The sequence below is a fragment of the Pelophylax lessonae genome (assembly GCF_965119305.1).
Source record: "Pelophylax lessonae genome assembly, chromosome: 1".
Taxonomy (NCBI): domain Eukaryota; kingdom Metazoa; phylum Chordata; class Amphibia; order Anura; family Ranidae; genus Pelophylax; species Pelophylax lessonae.
The window spans coordinates 410,046,194-410,070,558 of record NC_138768.1 but is presented as its reverse complement, the minus strand read 5'-3'; the positions used below and the strand labels follow the sequence as shown (position 1 = coordinate 410,070,558).

The 24,365-nt window shown below is 47.0% G+C and overlaps 1 protein-coding gene across 1 annotated transcript in view; it reads left to right on the top strand.

Moving 5' to 3' along the window:
- The window catches only part of DENND4C (DENN domain containing 4C), a 274,603-nt gene that overhangs the window by 176,497 nt on the left and 73,741 nt on the right, over positions 1–24,365 (top strand). The gene's annotated exons all lie outside the window — the stretch shown is intronic.

Below are 24,365 nucleotides of genomic sequence, written 5' to 3'. Positions count from 1 at the left end.
ATCTAAAACAAAACTCTCATAGTACAAACAAATCAGCTGATCGAGAGGAACGGAGCGGTGAGGTCTCGATATTAAAAGGCTGAGCGCTGCTTATGTGTTGAACTCTTCATACTTTCTGACTTTTAAGAGGATTAAGCACATGTTTTTACCATAATATTATATTGGTATAAATTGGAGCTGAAGTTTTGGTATGGCTTTTTTTTTTTTTTTTGAAGTTACATTGGTCCAGCTTGGTATGTATGCAAGTACAGTATGTATGTGTCATACCCAGGAAAACACCAAAGCTACCTTATCACGATTGTATTACCACCTATTTCTTAAAAAATACTATTATATATAGTTAATTGCATTACTAATATTATTTTTTAATTGGTGGTAATATAATTGTGGTAAGGTAGCTTTAGGCTGGTGTCTCATCGTGTTTTCTTTCTCCTTTGTTTTTTTGCATTAGGAGTTTATTGTATTGATTTTACTTTCAATAGTTTTAATAAAGATTTAAGCATACAAAACAGACAGGAGGGCAATGTGTCCTGGAGAAGCATTGATTACAGCCTAGTTGCAAATGACCATCAAACAAGCCTTCAAAATGCCAAACATAGACTGAGTAGCAAACATGAGAAATGGTCAAAAAGGAAAAAAAAAACATATTTTAGGGTGAATATGTGCTATCTAATGATGTATTTAGGGCACAAAGAATCACAACTAGACCAAATCAGCCCAACCTAAGCTCCAGGCAACTAAAAAGAGCACAGACAGGTCGAAGAACAGGACCAACCAAGACAAAGAGAAGGAGAAGAATAGGATCTTATGGAGAACGAGAAATTATTGCCAAATAGTATTGTGTGTATATTTCTCTTTTGTTCATTGGCGGACACAGCTCCAGTCATTCCTGACCATTCTGTTATGCTGCCCCCTACAGGAGTAGTACACTAGGCAGGACAAAAACTTGACTACACCTATGGGCAGTCCCTGGGTGTATACTCCCACTCTCTGCTATAGCCACTCAGTTTTTTTTTCTGCCTAGTCAGGAGTAAGGACCTAGTTCCTTGCTGGGATCTCTGGTCCTGGCAATTTTTTTCCTTTTACATGGATTTTTTTATCTTTGTTATTTTGTTTCCTGTGAAAAGCTACAATCGCCAGACTGAGTGATGGACTAGATAATCTAGATCTAGAGGGTCCCCTCAGTCTGGCCAGCAAGCACATGCTAGGCCGGCTGAGACTGGACGGGGGTTGGCCTGCGTGTTAAACATCTCACGAGGGCGCATATGACCTAGCCTCAGCCTGAGTTGCAACGTTCCTCCTGGCTGACAGCCACCCACATTCCGATGGAGCGGTGGTCTGTTGGGAGCGGTGCCCACCCTGTTCCTGATATGGTAAGTTGCTGTCCCCCTCTACCCCTGGAGGGTTTTTGAGTGGACGTGGGCCCCTCCCTGGGATTGTCAAACCCCCAGGCTCCCCCCTTCCCTCCCCTCTGTTTTATCTGTGGTCCTCTGCAGACTTGTTACCACCCCATCTGCCCACACCCCTCTCCCCCTCCCATGGGGTGGCCATACCGTTTTAGGTCGGTCTAGGGTGTCGAGCTGGCGATGTGGGTGGGGGGGACCGCACTGCCGGAGACCGGACGACCGATTTTTGGGAGAATGCTGTGCCTGGTGGGGGCTCCAGCCAGGGCCCCCTTCCTACTGGGATCGTGTTCGGTGCTCCTGGGGTCCCCCCCCAGGAGCTGCATGGTGCCGCCATTTTCTTGTAGCTTTCTTGCGCTATAGATTGGCGGCCATGTTTGTGTAGCCTTGGCCACTTATTGGAAATAGCGGCAGCCATATTTTTGGAGCTGTATGGGCAGTGATTCGGCGGTGGGAGCCCCTCCTCATCCCCTAGTGCTGACTCCTGGATCTTTCTCTTCCTGTTCGTCACATGGTGTGCAGTTTGTTTGGTGCTGTGAGTGCCTGATCGGTTGTGGTGAGCTTTTGTGGGGTTCTCTCTCCCTCTCTATGCTTTAGCAGTAATAGTGCATCTTTGCTGGGCCTTGTAGTGCCACCAGCGTGGTGGGGGTGTTTATATACTCCCACTCTCTGCTATAGGTATTCCGTTTTGTTACAAGCAGTGTCAAAATATGGAGGATGCGACTAACGCAGCATCGGAGGCGTGGGTCACCTTTTGGCTACCACAGGTCCTCTAAAGTGGCAAAGGTGTTTCCCTTTTCCGCCTTCTTTGACAATATTGTCACAAAACAGTGGGGGTGCCCAAAACGCACCTTTGCCATCCCTATGCATTTTGCAGTGCGTTACCCTTATGAGGATACCCTTCTTAAAAAATCGAAGCTTCCTACTGTAGTGGACTCCCCGGTTTCCAGGTTCAATAAAGCCACTGTAATCCCAGGTTGAAGAGTCCCCGGGTCTTCACAGATCCGGCTGATAGGCGTTCGGATGCCTTGACCCGCCATATGTTCACTGTGACTGGTTTGGAACTTAGCCCGGTATTTACAATTGCCCTGGTGTCGCAAGCTATGACAGAGTGGCAAAACTTTTACGCCGGGACCTTGAGGGGGAACAGCTCCCCCCTGCCTTTGCGGAGCTGGCGGATCAGTTGGTCCAAGGGATACAGTTTGTCTATGACGCCTCTTTGGATGCCGCTTCCTTGATTTCTAGACTACCTGTCCCAGCGGTGGTCCTGCGGCGTATTATTTGGCTAAAATGCTGGTCTGCGGATCAGGCTTCTAAGAAGGCCTTATCCGATCTTCCATTTGTGGAAGATCGCCTGTTTGGAGCTTCCTTGGATGACATCATCAAAGGCCTCAGAGGGGGAAAGAGCACGCTTCTTCCTCAGGCTTCCAAGGATAAGGAGTCCCATCCCAGACGGGGGCCTTTCTTTTCGGCTCAAAAACTGCCTTTTAGTCCCTCAGGGTCTCAAGACAAGGGATCTAAGCCCTTCAGGGCCTTGGCTGGGGCTTCTAAGAGGTCTTTGTCCGGCAAGCTCCGGATGGGTTCTGCCAGACCTGTGGACTTTCTCCGCATGAAGGGGCGCTCCACCCGTATCCAAGGTAGGAGGATGTCTTCGCTGGTTTCCAGATCCATGGACCTCCCTAATCCAGGACAAGTGGGTCCACAAAGTCATTTGCTCCGGCTAGAAGATCAAGTTTCGATTGTTCCCCCCGGGAAAGGTTCTTACTTTCCAACCTGCACTTGTCCCTGGATGGCTTAGGGGATCTCTATAGGGCAGTGCAAGACTTGTTACTTCAAGAGTTGATTGTTCTGGTTCCGGCATCGGAACGTTTTTAAGGTTTTTACTCAAATCTGTTTACAGTTCCTAGGAAGGAAGGCAAGGTGCATCCCATTCTGGACTTCAAGGCGCTAAACTGCTTTGTGCGTGTACAGAAGTTCTAAATGGAATACATTTGCACGGTAGTGGCCTCCCTACATCAGGGGGATTTCCTCGCCTCCATAGACATCAAGGACACCTACCTTCACATCCCAATATGTGCCACCCACCAGCGCTTCCTCCATTTTGCCGTGGGCGAGGAGCATTATAAATTTGTGGCGTTACCCTTTGGTCTCGCCTCCGCTCCTCCGGTATTCACAAAAGTATTTGCCCCGGGGCTAGCATTGCTGCGTCGGGAGGATAGCGGTACTGGGGTATCTGGATGATCTGCTTTTGCGAGCAGTGTCTTCGATTGCTGTGTTGGACAACTTGGAGATTACTCTGGGAATTCTTTAGGAGTTTGGTTGGATTCTGAATCTTTGGAAGTCTGCTCTGGTTCCGACCACAAGTCTGGACTATCTGGGTCTGACGCTGGACTCTGCCTCAGCAAGAGCGTTTATTCCTCAGGAAAAGCATAGAAATTGCAGGAGGCAATTCAGCTTCTGCTGTCCAGCAGACAGTCATCTCTTCGGACTTGCATGTGGGTGCTGGGCCTGATGTTGTCTACCTTCAAGGCGGTTCAGTTTTCATAGTTCCACATGAGATCTCTGCAAAAGGAGATTCTGGTGAAATGAAACCAGGGTCCTCATTCTCTAGACAATCTGATCCTGTTAAGCCGGAGTATGAGGGGGTCCTTGGTTTGGTGGATTCGTTCTCCAGCACTTCGTCATGGAATGACATTTCTTCCCTTGTACTGGACGGTCGTCACCACAGATGCCAGTCTGTTCTGGTGGGAAGGCGTCCTTGGCATGGAGTGTGCTCAGGGGTCTTGACTCTGGAAGAGTTCAGGCTAACGATCAATATACTGTAGCTCCGAGCGATCAGACTTTGTCTGGATCATTGGACAAGTCGTCTCCAGGGGTGTCCGGTACGGATTCAATCAGACAATGCCACAGCCGTGGCCTATGTCAATCACCAAGGGGGCACAAGAAGTCTCCCTCCGGCTTAGGAAGTAGCCGGCATTCTAAGGTGGGCAGAACGAATCGTTCCAGCCCTCTCTGCTGTACAAATTTCAGGGGTGGAAAAATGGCAGGCGGATTACCTCAGTAAACAGGCATTGGACCAGGGGGAATGGTCACTTCATCCGGAGGTGTTTTATCTGTTTGGTCTCCGGTGGGGTACCCTCGAGGTGGATCTGTTGGCCTCTTGCCTCAACAGGAAAGTGCAGAGGTTTGTAGCATGGTCTCAGGATCCTCTAGCCGACACCACAGATGCATTAGTGGCGCCATTCCTCCTCTCTCCTTCTGCCGAAACTCCTTTGCAGCATCGAGGCAGAAGGGATTCCGGTTATCCTAGTGGCTCCAGACTGGCCTCACCGGTCTTGGGACGCCTGGTCGCGGATGCTCCTTGGAGATATCCTCTCAGGGGTTGTCTGAATCTGTGATTCCTATGCTGTTAAAAGCTAGAAAAACTACTTCTAGGAAGATTTACCATTGTACTTGGAAGTCATAGATTGCCTGGTGTGAATCCCTCAGGGTTCACCCTCGCTCCTTTTCTGGGACTCAGATTTTTTTTCTTTTTTCCAACGAGAGTTTGAGCAGTGCCTGGCCTTGAGTACTATCAAGGGCCAGGTCTCGGCCTTGGCATTTTTCTTACAATGTCCGTTGGCCAAACATTTCTTGGTGCGTACCTTTTATCCAAGGGAGTGAGACATTTGGTTCCTCCAGTACGGTCTCCGTTGCTGCCGTAGGACCTCAATTTAGTGTTGACGGTTCTGCAGAAGCCTCCCTTTGAAAATATTCGGGAGGTTCCCCTGCTTAAGTTATCCCAGAAGGTGGCCTTTTTGATGGCTATCACTTCTGCGTGCTGGGTGTCTGAGCTGGCGGCGCTGTCTTGTCCACCTACCTTGTGGATAACAAGGATTAGGTGATTATTCGTCCATGTCCGTCGCTCCTTTCCGAAGGTTGTCTCTGATTTTCATTTGAATGAAGACATCAAGTTGCCTTCCCTGGATGTGGTTCGGGCAATAAGGGTGTACCTGGCAGCTACAGAGTCTTTTAGAAAGTCATACTGACTATTTGTCCTCACGGAGGGACCTCGCAAAGGGCTGGCTGCTTCTGCTGCGACCATTTCCAGATGGATCAGACAGACTGCAGTTCAGGCTTAATCCATTAAGGCTCAGGTTCCTCCTTTCCCTGTTAAGGCGCACTCTACTCAGTCGCTTAGTGCCTCCTGGGCCTTCCGTCATCGGGCGTCAGTGATGCAGGTTTGCAAGGCAGCCACCTGGTCGTCTGTGCACACGTTCACAAAGTTTTATAAGGTGGATGTGTTGGCATCTGCAGATGATTCCTTCGGCCGCAAGATTTTTCAGGCTGCTGTTTAGAGGACTTGTCCTTGAGGCTGTTTTTATGTTTTTTTTTTTCAGGTGAGCTTCAGTTGTTGATAGTTGAGCTCCCTATTACCTGGTTGGCTATGTTTAGCCTTGGGGGAGGTACCGGACGCTACGCTGACCACGCCCCCTGGAACGCCGGCTGCATTGAATTCCTGCGGGACGCCGCCGTTTTAGACTTTCTGCCTGAATTTTTTACATTGATGTAAGTGCAACTTTAAAAAATGCTTTCCTTTACCATACTGGATTACGCTATGTATTTCCTTACTCTCCTCTCCCATGCATACTGATTTGTATACGATTGGAGCTGCTTGTGAGTCTGTGACTTTACCCATGATTACCTGGAGGCAAAGACTAGAAAATTGATCTGCAAATAAGGTTTATGTGGGCTGTCCATTAATTTGGGGGCCCACACCTTTTGGTAAGCAGCCATTTTTATAATTTCCCACGGGTGTTTTTCTTCCTACCTCTCCATCTGTTGGGAATTCCAGCTTTGGATATCAGCTGTCAGTTCATCGTCCACTCTGGGACCCATGTTTTTGAACTTTTTCTTATTGGACTTAATTTGATGCACGTTTTTGACACAATTTATGTCTTATTTTGTATTTGTTTTTCATGTATTATTTTTTCACTTGCAATTTCACTATTTTTATGATTAGCGCTACACGATTGTTTGATAGATCTGAGACCTAACTGACATTTTGGACACTTTTGGGGGACCAGTGACATTACTACAGTGATCAGTGCTAAAAATATGCACTGTTACTGTACTAATGACACTGGCAGCGAAGGGGTTAACACCAGGGGCGATCAGAGAGTAAAATTGTGTCCCTAGGGGGGTGCTTTCTAACTGTGTGGGGGTTGTATTATTGAATGAAAACAGAGACCTGTGTTCCTAAATAAGAGGAACACAGGATCCCTATGTTCATCACTGATAGAACAGCGGTCTTTTCCCGTTTTTACCATGGTAGACCGCCGTTCTGTCTCGACGGGGAGTGATCGCAGGTGCCCCAGCGGCAGTCGCGGCTGCCTTACCCGCTTACTGGCTTCCTGAGAGAAGTGCTTATGCCGCTGTACAGAACACTGGTGAGACCTCACTTGGAGTATTGTGCGCAGTACTGGAGGCCATATCTCCAGAAGGATATAGATACTCTAGAGAGAGTTCAGAGAAGAGCTACTAAACTAGTACATGGATTGCAGGAAAAAACTTACCAGGAAAGGTTAAAGGACCTTAACATGTATAGCTTGGAAGAAAGAAGAGACAGAGGGGATATGATAGAAACTTTTAAATACATAAAGGGAATCAACTCGGTAAAGGAGGAGAGCATATTTAAAAGAAAAACTACCACAAGAGGACACAGTTTTAAATTAGAGGGGCAAAGGTTTAAAAGTAATATGAGGAAGTATTACTTTACTGAGAGAGTAGTGGATGCATGGAATAACCTTCCTGCAGAAGTGGTAGCTGCAAATACAGTGAAGGAGTTTAAGCATGCATGGGATAGGCATAAGGCTATCCTTCATAGAAGATGGGGCCAGGGACTAATCATAGGATTCAGATATATTGGGCAGACTAGATGGGCCAAATGGTTCTTATCTGCCGACACATTCTATGTTTCTATGTTATGTTTCTATGTTTCCTCTGTGGCGAATGGGCGCACAAGCGGTACCTCGAAGCAACGTTCAGTTACTTCATTTTGTGGGACAGCGCCGATCTGCCGCACTATATGTACTGCTGGCGGTCGGCAAGTGGTTAAGGGCATAACTGGGGGGGGGGGGGAGTTCTCTTCTTCCGCAGGCTTCTAAGGGTAAGGTGCATCGTTCTTCTCGGCTCGTATGAGGCTTTTTTCGTCCCTCAGGATCTCAAGACAAGGGATCTAAGCCCTTTAAGGCATCCACCAGAGGTTCCAAGCGGCCCTGGTCTGGCAAGCCACGAACAGGCTCTTCTCACCCGTATCTGGGGGTGGGGGATGTCTTTGCTTGTTTTCGGATTCGTGGACCTTCCTGGTACAGGACAACTGGGTCCACAAAGTCATTCAGTCTGGTTACAAAATCAAGTTTTGGTCTTATCCTTCAGAAAGGTTCTTCCCTTCTAACCTGCGCTTGTCCCCAGATCGCTTACGGGCTCTCTTTGGAGCAGTGCGAGACTTGTTACTCCAAGGGGTGATTGTCACAGTTCCGACTTCGGAACATTTTCAGGGGTTCTACTCAAACCTATTCACTGTTCCCAGGAAGGAAGGCAAGATACGTCCAATTCTAGACCCCAAGGCGCTAAACTGCTTTGTGCGGGTACAGAAGTTCCGAATGGAGTTATTCACATGGTAGTGGCGTCCCTACATCGGGGATTTTCTCGCTTCTATCAACATCAAGGACGCCTACCTTCACATTCCAATATGTGCTGGTCACCAGCACTTCCTCCTCTTTGCCGTGGGCGAGGAGCATTATTAGTTTGTGGTGTTAAAGTGTTGGCCCCGGTGCTGGCATTGTTGCGTCAGCGGGGGATCGCAGTACTGGGGTATCTGGACAATCCTCTTCTGTGAGCATAGTCTCAGACTGCTCTGATTGACAACTTGGAGATTGCTCTGCGAACTCTGAGGGAGTTTTGGTTGGAATCTGAGACCTGTCTGGACTATCTGGGTCTAACCCTGGACTTGGCCTCAGCCAGAGTGTTTCTTCCTCTGGAAAAATTCCAGAAATTGCAGGGGGCAATTCAGCTTCTGTTGACCAGCAGACAGGCATCACTCCGAGCTTGCTTGCGGTGGCTGGGCCTGATGGTGTCTACCTTCGGGGCAGTTACATTTGCATGGTTCCAAACAAGATCTCTGCAAAAAGAGATCTCGGTGTAAGGGGACAGGAATCCTCAGTCTCTAGACAATCTGATCCTGTTGAGCCGGAATACGAGAGGGTCCCTGATCTGGTGGCTTCGTTCTCCGAGACTTTGACAGGGCAAATCCTTTCTTTTCCTGTACTGGACGGTTGTCACCATGTATGCCAGCCTGTCCGGGTGGGGAAGAGTCCAGACTGCCAAACAATATACTGGAACTGCAAGCGATCAGACTTTGTCTGGCTCATTGGACAATTCATCTTCAGGGGTGTCCGGTACGTATTCAATCAGACAATGCCACGGCCGTGGCCTATGTCAATCACCAAGGGGGCAGAAGTGCCCTGGTGGCTCGGGAAGTAGCCGGCGTTCTAAGGTGGGCAGAACGATAAATTCCAGCCCTCTCTGCTGTACACATTCCATGGAAGGTACAGAGGTTTGTGGCGCGGTCACGGGATCCTCTGGCCAATGCAACAGACGGATTCTAGTGGCTCCATACTCGCCTCACCGGTCTTGGTACCCTGATCTGGTATGGCTTGTCGCCGATGCTCCTTGGAGACTTCCTCTCAGGGAAGGTCTGTTGTCCAAGGGGAAATCTTCCATCCTGCTTTACCGTTGCTTGCTTTACCGGCTTGGCTGTTGAAAGCCAGGTGCTGAAGGATAGAGGTTTATGTGAATCGGTGATTCCTACACTGTTAAAGGCTAGAATATCTACCTCTAGGAAGATCTACCATTGTACTTGGAAGACATACAGTGCCTTGCGAAAGTATTCGACCCCCTTGAACTTTGCGACCTTGTGCCACATTTCAGGCTTCAAACATAAAGATATAAAACTGTATTTCTCTTACGTCCTCTGACAGTCGCCGCCTCTTCATATTCGTCACATATGGGGTATTAGACTTTGCTCCGAAGGAGTAGCTAGGCAACAGAATATGTTAACATTAAAGCTTTTAACATATCCCACCCTCAAGGGGTGGTCCCCTCAGTCAATACCCTCCTACTTCCTGCAACCATATCTCAGTTTTAATGTCTAGCTTGTCAGGAGTGGCTGGCTTTCTCTGTGCTGGGGCTTTCTGCCCCAGACTCTTTCTTCTTTTTTGAATTTTTGTTTGAGTTTTCTCTCTACCTTTACTTAGCTGTTCTTTTTGTCAGCGTTAGTTAGTTCTTCTGATGAAGAGGATCATGCGGGCTGGGTCTCGGGCTGATCCCCCTGGTCGCAGGTCGTGGGTCAGTGGCTTCCCAGCCTGCCATCGAGCGTTCAGCCAGGTAACGCTCCTGGCACAGTGAACGACCCATCCCTGTTCGGTGCAGGGATGATTGGTGAGGTGGCTACCTCACTGGACGCTGTGCGGTTTCTTAACCCCCATTCTGTGCGTCTTGTATGCGACTCTCCCTGCCTCATGTGCAGCGGCTTGTTCGCCTGTGTGGGTCCCCCACGCCATGTGAGGTAAGTGTATTTATGTGGGGACCTGTCTGTCTGGGGGGGTGTCAGTCTGGGACTGTGTAACCTGCCTCTATTCACACTGTTTGTCTCCCTATCTCTCGGCTGCATGCTGTGGGCTGCAAGGGGGGGGGGGGAGCTGTGTGACACTGTGTGTGTCAGCCTGGTCAGTGTGAGAAGCTGTGTGCTGTGGGGCATGTTTTGTGGCATGTTTGGGCATTATACAGCGATCGCTGCGGCGATCTGACATGTGTTCTTATACATGGATGACATGTGTGCATTACTGCACTGTGGAGCGGCGGTTTCGGCGCCAAACGGCGCCATTTTGCCTACACTTGCTCCGGCCGCATGTTCTACATGCATGGCGGCCATTTTCTTGTAGCCTCCCATAGGCTTTCATAGAGCGCCCTGGCAGCATCACTTCCTCTTCTCCAGGAACACCGATCGAGGCAGCGGCGAGGGTCTCCTCAGGTTTTATCCTTCTGTTCTTGCTATCCATTGCCTGTGTTAAGTTTAAATATTCCCTGTGGGGGTCTCATTGTGCTTGTGTGTGGTGCGGTGGGCTGCGCTCGCCGCGCTTGCTTAAAGGGGCAGTTAACCCTTTATTATCCGGCATTATAGGGGCAATGGATTCTCAGGAGGGCAAATTTCCTACCGCCTTGGTGGAAAGCCAGGGGACCGCTGTTTCCCCCCCAGGGGGGGATTTAGCCACTATTGTGGCTGGCCTTGCTGCTCAGGTGCAGATGCTGGTGGCTGCTCAATCTACTAAGAGACCCAGAGTTGCTCTTTCCTCTGATTCTGAGGGTGAAGGTGATGGGGCTGTTATGGCGGGGGCCTCCTTATCGGGGTCCCGCTCCTCCCTGGATCTAGTGGGGTCCGAGGTGGAGGCTGAAGTTGAAGGGGTTGATAATTCTGCCCCTGGCTCGCTGAAGAGCTTGCAATCATGGATGAATTGATTGCTTCTATAAAGCAAACGCTGCGTTTGCAGGATGAAGTGTGTCCCCCCGCTGCCTTGGCGGCCTATGGGACGCAGAGAAAACGCAGGACGCCGCAGGTTTTTCCCTGCAATGATGATTTTCAGCGCGCTGTTAAGGAACAATGGCGCAATCTGCGCAAACCTTTTGCTGTACCAAGTAGGTTCAAGCTGCGTTATCCTTTCTCGCCTTCCACTGATGAAAGGTGGTGTGTGCCTCCCCCAGTGGATCACGCAATTGCGGTTTTAAACAAAGCCACTGCGATTCCTGCAGAGGATTCCCCTGTGTTCCGTGATGCCACGTATAGGAGACTGGAGTCTCTTGCCCGTCATACTTATTCTGTTACGGGTTCTATGCTTAAGGCTCTGTTTGCTTCTCTCATGGCGGCCCAGGCGATCGCAAGTTGGACGCAGATGCTTAGGCGCGTCCTAGTGGCCGATTCGGCCTCGCCGGCGACCCTGGATATGGTGGATCAAATCCACCAGGGTGTCATGTATCTGTGTGATGCGGACCTGGACCTGGTTCCATTGGCTGCACGTGTGCACAGCGTGGCGGTGTTGTCTCGCCGCCTGGTTTGGTTGAAATGTTGGTCGGTGGACCAGTCCTCACGTAAGACCTTAGCCAATCTGCCTTATGATGGGTCTCGCCTTTTTGGGGAGTCCTTGGATGTGTTGATTAAGGGGATCACCGGGGGTAAGAGCACTCTCTTGCCCCATTTCCCCAAGGCTAAGGGGGCTTCTGGGATTCCCCAAGGCTAAGGGGGCTTCTAATTTTCGGCCCCCTCAGGGGTCCTTTCGTGCCTTTCGGCCGCACTACAAGGGCAAGCCGTTCAAAGGTCAAGGCTCTCGGAAGAAGCCCTGGTCTGGAAAACAGAAGTCCGGTCAATTCGGATCTGCAGCCCATAACAGTGCGGCCTGAAGGGGCGCCCTCACCCAGTTTTGGGGTGGGGGGACGCTTGCTCGGTTTTCTTCAGCCCTGGTTGGCCCGTGTGCGGGACAGATGGGTTCAGGAGATCGTTCGATCTGGTTACAAGATCGAGTTTCTCTCTCGGCCGGAGAGCAGATTTTTTCCCTCAAATCTTCAACGGTCTCCAGAGCGTTTGCGGGACCTACACCTGGCGGTGCGGGACCTGAGGGCTCAGGGAGTGGTGGTTCCGGTGCCTCATCGGGACAGATTTCGGGGGTTTTATTCCAATCTGTTCACCGTGCCCAGAAAGGAGGGCAAGGTTCGTCCAATTCTGGACTTGAAGGCTCTGAACCGCTCTGTGCGGGTTCGCAAGTTCCGCATGGAATCCCTGCGGTCGGTGGTGGCTGCCCTGGTTCCGGGGGAATTCATGGCCTCCATCGATTTGAAGGATGCGTATCTTCACATCCCCATTTTCGAGGGTCACCAGAGGTACCTTCGATTTGCCATTGCGGAGGATCACTACCAGTTCGTGGCGTTGCCTTTTGGTCTCGCCTCGGCTCCGCGGGTCTTCACCAAGGTGCTTGCACCGGTTCTGGCATTGTTGAGAGCCCAGGGCATTTCTGTCCTGGGGTATCTGGACGACATTCTGGTTCGGTCTGCGACCAGCCAGGGTCTGGAGGAGGACCTGTCTGTCACGATGCAAACTCTGCAGGAGTTTGGTTGGACGATAAATTATCCAAAGTTGACGCTGAGTCCGTCGGTTCGTCTTCCCTACCTGGGAATGATTCTGGACTCGGTACAGGCGAAGGTCTTCCTGCCGGAAGACAAACTCAGGACTCTCCAGGAGGAAGTCAGGTCCCTCAGGGACGTTCCGCACTCGTCTCTAAGGACGTGCATGAGATGTCTGGGATTGATGGTCTCGACTTTCGAGGCGATTCCCTTCGCCCAGTTTCACACGCGGGGTCTCCAAGCGGAGATCCTGTCCATGTGGGACGGACGACCTCAGTCTCTGGATCTTCCAATCTCGTTGAGTCATCGCACCAGAAGAGCCCTTCTGTGGTGGCTCCAGTCCCCGATGGTGTCCGGGGGCATGTCGTTTCGTCCTATCTCGTGGACGGTAATCACCACGGATGCCAGCCTGTCGGGCTGGGGTGGTGTTCTGGGCGTTCTGTCCGCCCAGGGGACTTGGTCGGAGGGGGAGTCCTCCCTTCCGATCAACATTCTGGAATTGCGTGCGATCAATCTCTGTCTTCATCGCTGGACGGACCGGCTGCGGGGCTGCCCGGTTCGGGTGCAGACGGACAATGCCACGGCGGTGGCCTACATCAACCACCAAGGGGGCACCAGGAGTGCCCGAGCGGCTCGAGAAGTGGCCGACATTCTGACTTGGGCCGAGACTCATGTCCCGGCGATAACGGCGGTTCACATTCTGGGGGTGGAGAACTGGCAGGCGGACTATCTGAGTCGCCAGACCCTGGATCAGGGGGAGTGGTCTCTCCACCCGACTGTTTTCCAGATGTTGTGCGCGAAGTGGGGTCTTCCAGATGTGGACCTGTTCGCGTCTCGTCTCAACAACAAGGTGAGAAGGTTCGTGGCAAGGACGCGCGACCCTCGGGCAGACGCGTCGGACGCGTTAGTGGCCCCGTGGCATCAGTACAGGCTGATGTACGCGTTTCCACCGATTCAGTTGCTGTCCAGGTTCCTTCGCAGGTTACACTCGGAACGCAGCACGGTGATTCTTGTGGCACCGGACTGGCCTCGCCGGTCCTGGTACGCAGACCTCGTGAATCTGGCGGTCGACGCCCCGTGGCGTCTGCCTCTTCGAGACGATCTGCTGTCTCAAGGACCGATATACCATCCTGCTTTACAGTCGCTGGCTTTGACGGCCTGGCTGTTGAGACCGAGGTCCTGAGGGAGAAGGGTCTCTCCCCAGAGGTCGTTCATACCTTGATCAACGCGAGGAAGTCTTCCTCGGGGAAGGTTTATTACCGTACTTGGAAGGCCTATTTTGCTTGGTGTGAGTCCAGGGGATTTTCTCCCCGCACTTACTCGGTTTCCCGAGTGCTGTCCTTCCTTCAAACGGGTGTCGATCAGCGTTTGGCGCTGGCTACGATCAAGGGTCAGGTGTCTGCGCTGGCCGTTCTGTTTCAACGTCCCGTGGCTTCCAACTCTTTGGTTGGCACTTTTGTTCAGGGTGTGCGGCATCTGGTTCCTCCTAGGAGGGATCCTTTGCCCCCTTGGGACTTGAATCTCGTTCTGTCTGTGTTGCAACGTGCTCCTTTTGAACAGATCAGGGAGATCTCGTTGTCTATGTTGTCCAAAAAGGTCGCCTTTTTGGTGGCGATCACTTCGGCTCGCAGAGTGTCGGAGCTGGCAGCTTTGTCCTGCAAGTCTCCGTATCTGGTTGTTCATTTGGATAAGGTGGTCTTGCGACCTAATCCTTCTTTTCTTCCAAAAAGAGTTTCGGAATTCCATCTTAATGAGGATATTGTCTTGCCTTCGCTGTGCGCGAAGCCTAAACATCCAAAGGAGGTAAGATTACACTCTCTGGATGTTGTTCGGGCGATAAGGGTTTACCTTAAATCGACTGAGTCTTTTCGAAAGACGGATTCCTTGTTTGTTCTTCCAGAGGGTCCTCGGAAGGGCATGGCGGCGTCGGCCTCTACCATCGCCAAATGGATCAGGCAGACCATTGAACAGGCCTATGCCTTGCAGGGGAAGGTTCCCCCTGTGCCTGTGAAGGCGCACTCTACTAGATCTCTGAGTACGTCTTGGGCCTGTCATCATGGGGCTTCTGTAGCCCAGGTGTGTAAGGCGGCGACTTGGTCGACCGTACACACTTTTACAAAATTCTACAAAGTAGATGTTCAGGCATCGGCGGATGCTTCCTTTGGCCGCAAGGTTCTTAGTGCGGCAATTTCCTAGGGTCCCTTGTTGGGGACCTCTGGCTGTTGGGATGAGTTTTTTCTCCCATGGTTATTTGTCTTTTCCTGGGTTGTTGCTCCTGTTGAGCACTTGTTTTTTCCTGTTGCCCAGCTGGTTTCCTTCCTTTGGTAAGGTTCCTTTCTTTGATGCGGAGACTGCGTTGCCTTTTCGGCGCGGATGCGTTTCCCACCCCTCATGTTTGCACTGCTTTGGGACGTCCCCATATGTGACGAATATGAAGAGGCGGCGACTGTCGGAGGACGTAAGAGAAAACGGAATTTTTGTAAAATCTTACCTGTAAAATTCCTTTCTCTGAGTCCTCCGACAGTCGCCGCCCCCGCCCCTCTTTTGGGGTTTGGTTGTATACTCTACTGCTATTCCACTAAAACTGAGATATGGTTGCAGGAAGTAGGAGGGTATTGACTGAGGGGACCACCCCTTGAGGGTGGGATATGTTAAAAGCTTTAATGTTAACATATTCTGTTGCCTAGCTACTCCTTCGGAGCAAAGTCTAATACCCCATATGTGACGAATATGAAGAGGCGGCGACTGTCGGAGGACTCAGAGAAAGGAATTTTACAGGTAAGATTTTACAAAAATTCCGTTTTTTTTGTGAAGAATCAACCTCAAATGGGACACAATCATGAAGTGGAACAAAATTTATTGAATATTTCAAACTTTGTTAACAAATAAAAAACTGAAAAATTGGGCGTGCAAAATTATTCATCCCCTTTACTTTCAGTACAGCAAACTCTCTCCAGAAGTTCAGTGAGGATCTCTGAATGATCCAATGTTGACCTAAATGACTAATGATGATAACTAGAATCCACCTGTGTGTAATCAAGTCTCCGTATAAATGCACCTGCACTGTGATAGTCTCAGAGGTCCCTTTTAAAGCACAGAGAGCATCATGAAGAACAAGGAACACACAAGGCAGGTCTGAGATACTGTTGTGGAGAAGTTTAAAGCCGGATTTGGATACAAAAGATTTCCCAAGCTTTAAACATCCCAAGGAGCACTGTGCAAGCGATAATATTGAAATGGAAGGAGTATCAGACCACTGCAAATCTACGAAGACCTGGCCGTTCCTCTAAACTTTCAGCTCATACAAGGAGAAGACTGATAAGAGATGCAGCCAAGAGGCCCATGATCACTCTGGATGAACTGCAGAGATCTACAGCTGAGGTGGGAGACTCTGTCCATAGGACAACAATCAGTCGTATACTGCACAAATCTGGCCTTTATGGAAGAGTAACAAGAAGCCATTTCTTAAAGATATCCATAAAAAGTGTCGTTTTAAAGTTTGCCACAAGCCACCTGGGAGACACACCAAACATGTGGAAGAAGGTGCTCTGGTCAGATGAAACCAAAATCTAACTTTTTGGCAACAATGCAAAATGTTATGTTTGGCGTAAAAGCAGCACAGCTCGTCACCCTGAACACACCATCCCCACTGTCAAACATGGTGGTGGCAGCATCATGGATTGGGCCTGCTTTTCTTCAGCAGGGACAGGGAAGATGGTTAAAATTGATGGGAAGATAGATGGAGCCAAATACAGGACCATTCTGGAAGAAAACCTGGTGGAGTCTTCAAAAGACCTGAGACTGGGACGGGGATTTGTCTTCCAACAAGACAATGATCCACAACATAAAGCAAAATCTACAATGGAATGGTTCACAAATAAACATATCCAGGTGTTAGAATGGCCAAGTCAAAGTCCAGACCTGAATCCAATCGAGAATCTGTGGAAAGAACTGAAAACTGCTGTTCACAAACGCTCTCCATCCAACCTCACTGAGCTTGAGCTGTTTTGCAACGAGGAATTGGCAAAAATTTCAGTCTCTTGATGTGCAAAACTGATAGAGACATACCCCAAGCGACTTACAGCTGTAATCGCAGCAAAAGGTGGCGCTACAAAGTATTAACTTAAGGGAGCTGAATAATTTTGCAAGCCCAATTTTTCCGTTTTTAATTTAACAAAGTTTGAAATATCCAATAAATTTCGTTCCACTTCATGATTGTGTCCCACTTGTTGATTCTTCACAAAAAAATTACAGTTTTATATCTTTATGTTTGAAGCCTGAAATGTGGCAAAAGGTCGCAAAGTTCAAGGGGGCCGAATACTTTCGCAAGGCACTGTACATTGCATGGTGTGAGTCTCTTGGGGTTCCGCCTTTTCCTCCAATGCGGGGTTGAGCAGAGCCTGGCCTTGAGTACCATCAAGGGCCAGGTTTTGGCCTTGGCGGTTTTCTTTCAACATCCATTGGCCACACTTTGCTTGGTGCATATCTTTTTATCCAGGGAATTTGACACTTGGCTTCTCCAGTACAGTCTCCATTGCCGCTGTGAGACCTCAATTTGGTTGTCAGTTCTCCAGAAACCTTCCTTCTAAAATATTCGGGAGGTTCCCTGCTTATGTTGTCCCAGAAGGCGGTCTTTTTGGTGGCTATTACTGCTGCGAGCAGGGTGTCCGAGCTGGCGTCGTTGTCTTGTCGTTCACCTCACCTGGTGGTTCACAGAGATAAGGTGGTTCTTCGTCCCTGTCCGTCGTCCCTGTCCGTCGTTCCTTCCAAAGGTTGCCTTATTCACCATTGGGACGTCCCAAAGCAGTGTCAAACATGAGGGAGGGGAACAGCAAGAAACAAAATTCCCCAGGCTAAACCGTAGCCAACCAGGTAATATGGAGCTCAACCATAAACAACTGGAGCTCACCTGAAAAAACAATACACCCTCAGAGGACCAGGTTCTCTAAACAGCATATGTATATACTTTTTTTTTTTTTTTTTTGTTAAAATAAAAAAGAGGTTATACTTGTCTGCTCTGTGCAGTGATAATGACAGAAAAGTCATTTACCTGCTCTTTGACAGTCCCCCTGCTGTCCTCTTCTCCCTTCAAGTGCCCCCTCAGCAAAATGGGTGCTAAAGAGGCACCCTCGTATGCTCACGTAGTGAGCAGTGTGTGTGTCTATAGACAATCACAGCACTAAAAAGCTATGCCTCCACTCCCTCCTCACATGAGTTTGATTGACAGGAGCAGGGGCCTTTGGCTCCTGCTGCTCTGTGCTCTTTCTCTCCTGTGAGACAATGAAGTGAGAGGAACAGTGCTGCAGCCGAGATAGCCCTGGCAACAAGACTCTCTTAGGTGCTTAGGGTTGGATAGGACAAGTAAAGAGCATCAAATGCATTAAGATAAGAAAATATAATTCGTAGAACCACTTTAAGCGGCTTTGTAAAATGTGCATTCTAAACTTTTTTTTTTATTTTTTTTTAGCATTTTGGATAGAGTTAAGAAGGAATAACCGCTGTTAGGCGTTTGAGGCTGTCTGTGTCTTTGCTGAGTTGGTTTACCCTCATGTTCTGTCATTGTGATCATGGCAACTAAAGCATTAGACGAGGGAAAAAAGTTAAAGACCTTACTGTTTTCACTAGAACAGGTGAGGAGAAATCCCCAGTGGCAACTGTTAAAGATGGGATTTCCCTCTCTTGTGTCTCCAGAACAGGAAGTCAGAAGAAATCTTCCCAATGAGTAAACAGTCAGCAATAAAAATCTCTCAAGTTCTAACTATCCTCATTCTATCTAAAATTAAAAAGAAAAAAGTTTCTTCTTTGTCCATTGTATGACACAGGAAGTCTTTAACATTCTGGTTATACTGTTGCCTGCAGGAGAATTGGATATTGGCAAAAAAAAAAAAGAAAAACTATAGGCCAGCCCAGGATAATCACTCCCACCACAGGCTTTCTCCAGCCTGTTTGCCATTCCCAAGCCACCTTCATTAGAGTCTGGAAATTTTGCATGGAATCCACCAAATCAGTCATTGTTGCTTTCTGGACTCCATGCACATCAAAGATCCTTACCCACATGTCTCCATCTTTCCAGCGCATTCTACACTTTACATGAGACCCCTGTCTTGCCGATTCGTGGCCCTGCCCTTTGGTCTCATGTTGGTATCATAGCTATTTACCAAGATCCTTGCCCCAGTACTATTGCTCCTCTGTTCTTGTGGAATCCATAGTGAGCTACTTGGAAAATCCTGCTGTTAAGGCAACGCACAGCATGGGCTTTGTTGGACAACATGATGTTTACCCGTCCAGATGTTATGATTTGGATAGATTCAGCAGGATTCAAACTGTGTTATGGTATGGGCAAGCTGAATGTACCAAGTTGGGTGTATAAAGGGGTAGGGAATTGGCGCTGCCCAATAGGGATAGTGTGAGGGCTTCACTCTATTAAATATCTCAAATAAATAGAAGGTACATAAATAGATGGTACATATACACTTGAAATATTAAAATATATAAAATCTGCAATGCATTAATACACAGTACAAATAAGTAAATATAAAGTGACTAGTGATATAAAGTGCAATAAGGGTGATGTGGTATTGTGTGAAAAAATATAGTATAGAACTAGTAAAATATATGTATCCACACAAACACAATGGTATAATAAATTTATTAGGCAAAGTGACAATAGTGAATAATAAAACTTATATATTATTTCATATTGTGCTAGGTGTGTAGTGCTCACCTCATACTTATACACACTAAAGTGCAAAGTGGTTGGGGGATACAGATAAATGTGCAGTGTTCGCCTATCAGGTGTAAACATTAACAAGTGAAAAAGTGATTGGTGTAAAAATAAAAAATATATTTGATAATGTATCAAATGAAGAAGGGGAAAAAAGTGTGCAAGTTAATAAGTGCACATTTAAAAGCACTCCTGGATTAAAAGACTGCGGCAACAATCAAGAAAGTCCATATAGTGGAGTGCTTGATCCTCTAATAGCAGTAGTAGAAATCTTCGTGCACTAAGGAAGGGGCTCAAAAGGATTGGTGTAATAGATTGCACTCACCAGAGTGCCCAACCCCACACAGGGGTATTAGGCAGGGTATATTATAGCTGTATACCTCATCATGGAGATGTATATTCCTAAGGGTCCTCTACTTCCTTGTTGCTCTGTGTAAGAAGAAGGAAGGGACCGTGCTGTGCTCCGGTATTCAGCTATCCTTGGATAATGCTCCGGTGGTGTGGTGTATAAAATAAACAAGGGGGGGACATATAGTGTAATTCCGTTTAGTAAGTTTATTTTAACACATAAGGAAAGGTACTCACATTAGTGTGAAGAAATATCAGCGTGTACAGTATCTCCCTCTCGGGGGAGAGATCAAACAAATAGCCGGCGGTCTTGTGTGCAGTATTCCGGAACGCAATGCGTTCCACGGCAGATCCGGATCGGGAAGTGACGCAACTACGCTGTACGCGTTTCTTCATAGGATACTGCACACGAGACTGATATTTCTTCACACTAATGTGAGTACTTTTCCTTATATGTTAAAATAAATTTACCAAACGAAATTACACTATATGTCCCCCCTTTCTTTATTTTATACACCACACCACCGGAGCATTATCCAAGGATAGCTGAATACCGGAGCACAGCACGGTCCCTTCCTTCTCCTTCTTACACAGAGCAACAAGGAAGTAGAGGACCCTTAGGAATATACATCTCCATGATGAGGTATACAGCTATAATATATCCTGCCTAATACCCCTGTGTGGGGTTGGGCACTCTGGTGAGTGCAATCTATTACACCAATCCTTTTGAGCCCCTTCCTTAGTGCACGAAGATTTCTACTACTGCTATTAGAGGATCAAGCACTCCTCTATATGGACTTTCTTGATTGTTGCCGCAGTCTTTTAATCCAGGAGTGCTTTTAAATGTGCACTTATTAACTTGCACACTTTTTTCCCCTTCTTCATTTGATACATTATCAAATATATTTTTTATTTTTACACCAATCACTTTTTCACTTGTTAATGTTTACACCTGATAGGCGAACACTGCACATTTATCTGTATCCCCCAACCACTTTGCACTTTAGTGTGTATAAGTATGAGATGAGCACTACACACCTAGCACAATATGAAATAATATATAAGTTTTATTATTCACTATTGTCACTTTGCCTAATAAATTTATTATACCATTGTGTTTGTGTGGATACATATATTTTACTAGTTCTATACTATATTTTTTTGCACAATACCACATCACCCTTATTGCACTTTATATTTACTTATTTGTACTGTGGTTATTAATGCATTGCAGATTTTATATATTTTAATATTTCAAGTGTATATGTACCATCTATTTATGTACCTTCTATTTATTTGAGATATTTAATAGAGTGAAGCCATCACACTATCCCTATTGGGCAGCGCCAATTCCCTACCCCTTTATAAACCCATCATGCAGATATAGCATTTGCTATATTCTAGGGAGGCTGCAGCCCCTTCATCCCCTTATATCTCCATAGCGCGAGATTTTCTCTATTATTTGAATGTACCAAGTTGAGTACAACCAGCATGCCAGGTTTTACCTGCCTTTATCGCTAGTGGCTGCTATAGTTACTAGCAATAATCAATCTTCTCCCAACTGGATTAAATTCCCCGACCCCCTAGCAGGAGAAGACAATGTCTTGGCAGGAGAGATTCCCATATCAACACAGTCTGTGTTGATGGATGAATTGAGTTGCAGAAGAGACATTTGCTCTGTGTATGGCCGGCCTAAGATGAAGAGCATTTCCATAATCCTTATTGCTCTGGCCCAGGTGGCTGGTGTAGGCTGCCTTGTAAACATAGAAACATAGAAACATAGAAACATAGAATGTGTCGGCAGATAAGAACCATTTGGCCCATCTAGTCTGCCCAATATATCTGAATCCTATGAATAGTCCCTGGCCCTATCTTGTATGAAGGATAGCCTTATGCCTATCCCATGCATGCTTAAACTCCTTCACTGTATTTGCAGCTACCACTTCTGCAGGAAGGTTATTCCATGCATCCACTACTCTCTCAGTAAAGTAATACTTCCTCATATTACTTTTAAACCTTTGCCCCTCTAATTTAAAACTGTGTCCTCTTGTGGTAGTTTTTCTTCTTTTAAATATGCTCTCCTCCTTTACCGAGTTGATTCCCTTTATGTATTTAAATGTTTCTATCATATCCCCTCTGTCTCTTCTTTCTTCCAAGCTATACATGTTAAGGTCCTTTATCCTTTCCTGGTAAGTTTTTTCCTGCAATCCATGTACTAGTTTAGTAGCTCTTCTTTGAACTCTCTCTAGAGTATCTATATCCTTCTGGAGATATGGCCTCCAGTACTGTGCACAATACTCCAAGTGAGGTCTCACCAGTGTTCTGTACAGCGGCATAAGCACTTCTCTCTTTCTACTGCTTATACCTCTCCCTATACATCCAAGCATTCTGCTGGCATTTCGTGCTGCTCTATTACATTGTTTTCCCACCTTTAAGTCTTCTGAAATAATTACTCCTAAATCCCTTTCCTCAGATACTGAGGTCAGGACTGTGTCAAATATTCTATATTCTGCCCTTGGGTTTTTACGCCCCAGGTGCATTATCTTGCACTTATCCACATTAAATTTCAGTTGCCAGAGTTCTGACCATTCTTCTAGTTTTCCTAAATCCTTTTCCATTTGGCGTTTCCCTCCAGGAACATCAACCCTGTTACATATCTTTGTGTCATCAGCAAAAAGACAAACCTTACCATCGAGGCCTTTTGCAATATCACTTATGAAGATATTAAACAAAATTGGTCCCAGTACAGATCCCTGAGGTACCCCACTGGTAACATGACCTTGTTCTGAATGTTCTCCATTGACTACAACCCTCTGTTGTCTGTCACTCAGCCACTGCCTAATCCACTCAACAATATGGGAGTCCATGCTCAATGACTGCAGTTTATTGATAAGTCTTCTATGTGGGACAGTGTCAAAAGCCTTACTAAAATCTAGATATGCAATGTCTACTGCACCTCCACCGTCTATTATTTTAGTCACCCAGTCAAAAAAATCTATAAGATTTGTTTGACATGATCTCCCTGAAGTAAACCCATGTTGTTTTTCATCTTGCAATCCATGGGATTTAAGATGTTCCACAATCCTATCCTTTAATAGGGTTTCCATTAATTTGCCTACTATTGATGTTAGACTCACTGGTCTATAGTTGCTCGATTCCTCCCTACTACCTTTCTTGTGAATGGGCACGACATTTGCCAATTTCCAGTCTTCCGGGACGACTCCTGTTACTAATGATTGGTTAAATAGATCTGTTAATGGTTTTGCCAGCTCACCACTAAGCTCTTTTAATAATCTTGGGTGTATCCCATCAGGACCCTGTGACTTATTTGTCTTCACTTTAGACAGCAATCTTAGAATGTCTTCCTCTGTAAAGACACATGCATCAAATGATTCATTAGTCATCCTTTCAAGTGGAGGTCCTTCTCCTTCTTTTTCTTCTGTAAAAACTGAACAGAAGTATTCATTAAGGCAGTCAGCTAGCCCTTTATTTTCTTCTACATACCTTCCGTCCTTTGTTTTTAATTTAGTTATTCCTTGTTTTAATTTCCTTTTTTCATTTATATATCTGAAGAATGTCTTATCCCCCTTTTTCATAGACTGAGCTAGTTTTTCTTCTGCCTGCGCTTTAGAAGTTCTTATAACTTGCTTGGCCTCTTTCTGCCTAATCTTGTAGATTTCCTTATCTTCATTGCTCTGGGTTTTTTTATAATTACAAAATGCTAGCTTTTTATTTTTAATGATTTGGGCCACTTCTGCTGAGTACCACAGTGGTCTCTTCCTTTTTTTGCTTTTACTGACAAGTCTAATGCAATTTTCTGTTGCCTTCAATAATGCACCTTTTAAGTAGTCCCATTTCTCCTGGACTCCATGTAATCCGTTCCAGTCTGATAAGGACTCATTTATGACTAATTTCATTTTTGAAAAGTCTGTTTTTCTAAAATCTAAAACTTTTGTTTTTGTGTGGTGTGACTCTTTCACAGTTCTTATATTAAACCACACTGACTGGTGATCACTAGATCCCAAGGTTTCGCCTACAATGACATCATATACCGAATCCCCATTTGTGAATACCAGATCCAAAATGGCCTCCCTCCGGGTTGGCTCCTCAACCACTTGTTGCAGAGACAACCCCAGTAGGGAATTTAGAATATCTGTACTCCTGGTAGAACTTGCTATCAGGAGTACAGATATTCTAAATTCCCTACTGGGGTTGTCTCTGCAACAAGTGGTTGAGGAGCCAACCCGGAGGGAGGCCATTTTGGATCTGGTATTCACAAATGGGGATTCGGTATATGATGTCATTGTAGGCGAAACCTTGGGATCTAGTGATCACCAGTCAGTGTGGTTTAATATAAGAACTGTGAAAGAGTCACACCACACAAAAACAAAAGTTTTAGATTTTAGAAAAACAGACTTTTCAAAAATGAAATTAGTCATAAATGAGTCCTTATCAGACTGGAACGGATTACATGGAGTCCAGGAGAAATGGGACTACTTAAAAGGTGCATTATTGACCCGTGGTAGACACTCAGTGAGCTCTTCTGGGTCGTCAGGATCTTCTTGCTTGCTCTAACAGCATGTCTTTTTCAGCTCTGGTTCTAGGAGACAAGGGTATCTCTGAAAAAAAGTACTAGTGTGCAAGTGAGAGATGGTGCTGCCTGTGATCAAAATAAACCT